Source organism: Ailuropoda melanoleuca, chromosome 14 (assembly GCF_002007445.2).
Source record: "Ailuropoda melanoleuca isolate Jingjing chromosome 14, ASM200744v2, whole genome shotgun sequence".
NCBI classification, from domain to species: Eukaryota; Metazoa; Chordata; class Mammalia; order Carnivora; family Ursidae; genus Ailuropoda; species Ailuropoda melanoleuca.
In genome coordinates, this window is record NC_048231.1 from 16,072,800 (window position 1) to 16,079,656 (window position 6,857).

At 53.2% G+C, this 6,857-nt stretch overlaps 1 protein-coding gene across 2 annotated transcripts in view; it reads left to right on the forward strand.

The window, feature by feature from the left end:
• Positions 1-6,857, forward strand: part of JDP2 (Jun dimerization protein 2) — a 39,635-nt gene that overhangs the window by 1,125 nt on the left and 31,653 nt on the right. The window contains exon 1 of one of the 2 annotated variants that reach the window (XM_034642058.1): positions 71-251. The exons of the other annotated variant lie outside the window; for it this stretch is intronic. The gene's annotated coding sequence lies outside the window, so the exon portion shown is untranslated. Of the gene's footprint in view, positions 1-70; positions 252-6,857 lie in introns of those variants that run through there. 2 annotated transcript variants of the gene reach the window in all.

The following is a 6,857-nucleotide window of genomic DNA, read 5'->3' on the forward strand; positions in this document are numbered from 1 at the left end:
CGCGGGCCGAGGCGGGGAGGCTCCCGCAGCCCCGGGGCCCGCGAGCCTGTCCGGGCGGGGGGCGCTACAGCCCGGGGCCCCTCCGGCCCGGCGCCGGGGAGCCGGAGGCTGCCCTTTGGTCCCCGCCCTGGGACGGTAGGCTCCGTCCGCTCCCGGGGCAGCCGGGGCGCTGCTCCCTCCGCCTCCCTCCCGCCGTCTCCTCCCCAGGCCCTTTGCAGGGAGGTGCTCCCCTCGGGCGGCGGGGAACGCGGGTGAGTGGGGAGAAAACTGCCGTGGCGGGGGGAGACGGGCGGTGGAGGTGGAGGTGGAAGCCGAAAGGCCAGGGAGGTGCAGAGTGCTGGTGGTGGAGGGATGACAGGGACCTGCTGGCAAGTCGTGCCGGCCCCCACCCCCCTCGCTGGGAGGAAGCGCGGCTCTCAGAGGACCTGGAGAAGCGCTGGGGCTCTCGATCCAATGAAGAGGGCTTCTCTCAGGGCCATTGCTCCGGGGTTCTGGGCTGGGAACGGGCCGGGATGCGGCCCGGACCCCCAATGGGCTCCCCCTGGCTCCCAAACCGGGTTACATAAGGAGGCAAGCCTGCTCCTCTAGGTAACCTGCCCCTCCTCTCCTGCCCTGCCCAGTTTAGGAGACTCTCTTCTGCCCCGCCCCTCAAAGGAGGTTGAGGGATTGGGCCAAAGGGCCTGCATCGCCGGACCCTGGGGTGGCCGACCCAGGGGGAGGAGCTGGGAAGATGGGAGGCCTTGGCTCTTCTGCAGGGATGGATGGGCCATCCTTGCGGGCCGGAGAGGCTGGTGGAAGAGGAACTCAACTGACCCCTTGGGTCAGCTCCAGTTGCAACGTTGCCTGACCCTTGCTCAGTGTAAGGCTCTCCCTACAGTGTAAGTCCAGGGCATCCGGCTATGACCTGACAACATGTGCTCAGGGCAGATGTGCTCAGGTCTGCCTCTCAAAAAAGGGCTTGTGGACTGTGTGGGTGTGTGTATCCAGGTCTAAATCTTGGTGGACTTTCCTCAGGGTCTTAATTTGAGGAGCATCTGATCTGAAGCTTTGAACCACGATGGGGTGCCCGCTTGTCCTTTCAGCCCTTGCTAGAAACTGTGTTCCCAGATCATCTCCCTTCCCCTTCACCTCCCTCCCCTGAGGGTTTTTAAAAACACCTCCCATTGCTTTCATCTTTCCAGCAAATCTGGCTGCAGCTTGGATGGACGCCTTATCTTCCTTTGCAGGTTTCTAGGGGAGAGTTTAATCAGGTATCAGGTGTGAGCGTGGCTCTGGTTTGATATAAACCTGAGGACCGGGAAAGAGAAGCAAGATCTATTCTCGTGCCTCTGGCTGGTGAAGGTTTTGCCTTGTTTAAAACAGGGAGGACAGATTTCTCAAAGACTCTTCTGTTCCTCTTCTTCTTTGGCTTCGGTTCAGAGCTGCCAGCAGCTCCAGAATCTTCCTGAAGAGCTGGGTGCTGTGAGATTTGAAGGGCTGTTGGAAGGCATGGGCGTTGAGGCCTCTGACTTTCCTCGTAGGCTGGTTGCAGCCACATCCAAGGAGATGTGTTGGTAAGTGCTAAGTGTCCCCCCTAAGGAAGGATTTGGATGGGGATCTCTCTACTCAGTGCCTAGCTTTTGCAGCCGCCAGGGTCTGCTGTCTCCCCCACCTGTTTGCAGGACCTGTGGGCATCTTCTCCAACCTGCAGAATCCTTGGCAGGATGGGAAGGGCTAGGCTCTCTGGGCCGCTGTTTGTCATGGGGCTGCTGGTGTTGAAGCAGGCCGCCTCTCACACCGGTGTCTCGGTTTCCAGCCCGGCTCTGGAAGAGAGGGGCCCGTCCGATTCGAGGTTGGCCTGCTCCGCATTCATTCTGCCCCAGCTCAACTTGAGCAACCAGAGCCAGGGCTGAGGGCAAGCTACATTCTTTTCTGCTTTTCTGCTGCAGGATGCAGTTTGCTTTTTTTCCATGTGAATGAATTATGTTTGAAACTGAAATGGGAGGAAGAGAAAAATAGAGTGAGTGTGTATGGGTATGTGTGTGTGCTACCTATATAGGTGGGGGGGTAGCAGACACATTATTTTTCCATTTTCCTTTAATTAAGGCTCTGTGGAGGTGTGTTTGAAAACAGAGGGTCTCCTATGCCTTTGAGGAGGGTGAGAACACTGTTTTGGCTGCGTCCCGGGCCATATGCAGCGTATGGTGGCCAATGAAACTGGGCCTGGCTCGTTCTGTTGCTTGTCTTGGCAGTCGGTTCCGTGGCTTGTGTTACCAGCTCTGGAACTTATGGGCTGCCAAGCTCTGTGTGCCTGTGTGTGTGTGTGTGTGCGTGCGCGCGCGCGTGTGCACTCTTGTGCGTGTGTGTGGTTTGGCCTCTCGACGCTCAGCAGAGACAAATGCCTTCGCGACCCAAGGTTGGAATTTTCAGTCTGTGTTTCTTTACACTCATTGCTGGCTGTGGGAGGCCCAGCCAGAGCCCACCATTCTGACTTTTTTTTTGTATTATTATTATTTTTTAGTCTGTTTTCTTGCTGCAACCCATGGGATTCCATTTGTGGAGCTCAATTTCCAAAGCTTGAGCTGGCCAAGGGCATTTTTTTAAAAAGGGCCAAGAATTTGTCACACGGTATGTGTATGTCTGTGTTATGTACCATACTGTGAACTACCGACACCAATGAGCAGAGACAGGGGAGGTGGGAAGAGGAGAGGGAAGGTTTGTCCAGTGGTAGTACCTTCCCAGCTCTTTGCCGTTCGGGATAAGGGTCTTGGCAGAAATGCCTTAGCATTTATTGAGCACCTACGTTAGGCAGGGGGGAAAGCTGTGTTTATAGGTAGGGCCTTATCAAAAGCATTTCTCTGGTCTCCAGGGAAGAATCTTTCCTCCGGGGAGAGGTTCCAGTTTCTTCTATGCTGGGACGGCTCTGCAAGGATCACGCATGCCAGAGTGTTACGCGGGTGGCTTCTCCTGACCCTGCCACCCCTCATTCACTTCTTGTGAGGACGTAAGGACTGACCCCCTCTAAGCAGTGCAGGGACACCAAAGGTGCTGGCCCGCTGCCTCTGGAGGCCAGGGTGGAAGACCCTGGTGGTGTCTTGTTGCCAGTGATCTCTGCAGCTGTGTTCTGGCAGCTGGAGGAAACCTTGGGAGAAACCAAGGCAAACGACAGGTGCTGGGCCTCGTTTCTGCACTTTTGTACCCATCACTGATCTGGTGTCCTTTGTTTCTCCTCTGCAGTAACAGCCCGGATGGAGGATGGGCTTGCCCCCGTGGGGTTTACAGCTGGAAAGTGGGACAGCAGAGAATCCTCTGGGGAAGAATCCTCTTCAGTCATAGGAAAGGGAGATCAGTGCTAGGTGGGAACCATGTGGAAGGGATGTCGTGGGGTCATCCAGCACTAGTGTCCCTCCAGGAAGGAAGGCCTTCATGGTGACGCTGCCTTCACGCTCACTAGGTGCAGGCGCTGTTCCAGGTACTTTCCAAGTATTCACTAATTTAATCCTCTTCTCAGCCGCACAGGGCACATAACATTATTTATTATTCCCACTTTACAGCTGAGGAAAGTGAGATGGGAGAGCTTAGGGAACTCACCCAGTGTCCCACAGCTAGTAAGGGGCAGAGCTTGGATTCACCTTCAGATGACTGGGCTCCAAAGTTCCTACTCTTTTTTTTTCCCTCCAAGATTTTATTTATTTGAGATAGACAGAGCGAGAGAGGGAACACAAGCAGGGCGAGTGGGAGAGGGAGAAGCAGGCTTCCCACTGAGCAGGGAGCCCGATGCGGGGCTCGATCCCAGGACCCTGGGATCATGACCTGAGCCGAAGGCAGATGCTTAATGACTGAGCCACCCAGGCTCCCCAAAGTTCCTACTCTTTACCTGCCTCCCTCTCCTGCCTACGGAGCTGAGACCGCCATCGGAGACACTGGTGCCACACCCCTGTTCTCAGTCTTAGAGGTTTCTCCATTCTTTTTTGCTCCTCGCCTTCTGGATCGTCTTATTTTTTTGGAAGCTGATTTACCCACCTCATTTCAGATTCCAGGAGAGAGATCATTCCAGATGACTCTTTAGCTCCAAGAACAGGTTTGGTATTTAACTGTCTGAGATTCACGATAGTTAATACTATGTTTTGTGAGTGCTAGCCTGGCACCTTTCTGTCTGCCACCCCTTACCCCTTCCTGCCCATGGACTTCTGTCCCCCCATCCCCCTCCCATTTTCCCCCCTGGGAATCTTCCCAGGCTCTGGCTCCCAAGACCTCCCCCCCATGCTGATTCTCAGTTGGTGCTACCTGCTCTTGACTTCTAACCCCACTAGTGTTCCTGGGGCCTGACCCGTGAGCAGCCTTGCTCCTTGACCTGCCCCCACTCGCCTCCACTTTCTCTTAATGCTGAGCCTTTCGGCCTAAGGCCTTTTGCACTCTACACACCCATTCCTGGCTCCCGATGCCAGCCCAGGCCAGCTGTTTGCCTGGTGGGGGGCTGGCCTTCTCAAAGAGGCCCAGCACCTTTGGAGCCTCCCTTAAACTTATTTTTATGGACAGAGAGTTCATAATGTGGATCCTCACTTTCTCTTAACCTACCCCCCCTTTAATCTGTCTTTGCCATTCTAGGTGAAGATGACAACTATTAGACACTAACAAGAAGAGCCCTATACATACTTGACCCACCGCAGCAAGACTGTTACTTATTTAAGATATTTCCATTCAAAAATTATATCTTACAGAGTTACATACCGCAAACGAGAAGAAAATAAGAGGGGAAAACTACCTTTCCTTCTTTTGGCTGAAATGATTCTTCATCTTAGTATCTTCCAAGGGGACCCAGTATCTGGCTTTTCTTCTGCTTGTACAAGGCAGCACCCCAAACTGTGTGCCTACGAGCCCCCGAGGAAGTCAGAACAGGGAGATAAAGCTGACGGATCTTTGTTTTAGATTCTTGCCGCTTGGACCCATCTGGTCCTTATCTTCTCCAAGCCCGCTTTTAGGGGGCTGCCTCAAACCTCCCAAAATCTTAGGCTCCGGAGCAGCTTAGGGTCCGCTGTGACCTCCCAAATGCTTTCTGTCTTATTTGTGCCTTACTCGTCAGTCTCATCTCGGATCTGCGCATTACCCAGTTTTTCTTTTCTTTTTTTTTTTAAAGATTTTATTTTTATTTATTTATTTGATAGAGATAGAGACAGCCAGTGAGAGAGGGAACACAAACAGGGGGAGTGGGAGAGGAAGAAGCAGGTTCATAGCAGAGGAGCCTGATGTGGGGCTCGATCCCGTAACGCCGCGATCACGCCCTGAGTGGAAGGCAGATGCCCAACCGCTGTGCCACCCAGGCGCCCCACCCAGTTTTTCTTCATTGGCTAGTTTCCAAGTTGTTCCTGGTCAATGTCCCAAATTGCCCACATCTTCTTGGATTCTGGGCCTGTCTTTGAGGTCAAGCCCCATTTGCCAGTTTTGGTCTTCTGCCAGCACATGGAGCTTGCTATTTATTTATGCATCCCAGTTACTAATGGAGACATGGACGGTGTTTATCTTCCTTTAAGACCTTCTGGGCCCTGAAGGGAAAAGTCTCCGGGTTCTTCCCCTAAAGGTTTTAGTGCATAGCTCTCCCTTTCCTCCCAAATTGTTTCCGTATGGAACAAGCAGTTGGGAGATGATTTCACCTCTTGTCATCTTTCCTATGTCTTCCTTGAAGTGGGTAAATTCGTCCTGGCTGTTATGGATTCCCTGCCACTGTCCCCCTCCCCCATTTTTATAGATCCCTAAATCACATGAAATTGTTTTATTTTTCAAATCACCAAAGTTGCCTTTCAACCTTGGATCGTCAGCTGGCTCTTTCCAGTTAATGAGGACCTGGTTTTGAAAGGCAGCCACTCCAGCCCCTCCATCCCCTACGCCCCCAACTCCCCCCCTAACTTCCCCCAACTCCCGCCCCCCAGCCCAGAGCCCTTTAGGATGACTTCGCACTGGTGAATGTCAGCTGTTGTGATTGTCTCCTAGGAATGGCATGTGTTAAGGACTTTGTGGTTTGTATCTGAGCAGTTAGGGGCGCCCTTGCTGGGCAGTGGGGGCGGGGGGATTTTTGCTTCTATAGAGGAAAGCCTGGTGTCCGATCCTCTGAGTGAGGCTTGCCATTGGGATGGGTTCACAGGGGAGTAGGAATGGCAAGAATTTATGGGGCTGCTGCTCCCAGGGGGTGGTTACCCCTCTCAGGGGTTCCACAGTAGCAAAGGATCCATTATATTTTGGGATCATTTGTTAGTGTCTCATTTATACCATTTGTATGAAAATAAACAGAAGCTGCAAGCAGAGCCTATCATTCCCGGAATAGAGCGGGGTCTGGCTTCCATCTTTCTGAGATGGTTTAGGCAGAGAAACATACAGAAGCCTCTGGAGTATTTTTCTTGGGGTCTACTGTGGGAACAAATAATCTGGAGGTGGGTAACGAGCATATAAACTCCCAGCGACAGACCCTTACCCCACTCACTGAATTTTGCTCTGCCATGAATTTTTTTTTATCATTTGTTCATTCATTCATTTTTATTTATTTATTAATTCAACAAGTATTTGTTGATTACCCTTTCTGTGCCAGAAACGATGCTAGGCACTGGGGTTCCATGGGGCAGCAACCAGCCATGACTGCTGCTTCCCCCTTGAAATCACCCCTACTCTTGCTGAGTGGCCACACGGCACCTTTTGCCCCATAGGAATTGGGCCTTACAGTGCAGGAAGGTTCTGAGGCTTCTGGCCGAGGAGGAGGTTTCGCTTCGTGTTTTTGCTTGGCTGCAGAGTGGAGGTGTGGTGCCCCCATCCCAGGAGGGGTTCGTGCCCAGCTGGAGCACCAGGCACAGAGCATTCCGCCCCCACCCCCCCCCCCCCCCCCCCCGCCC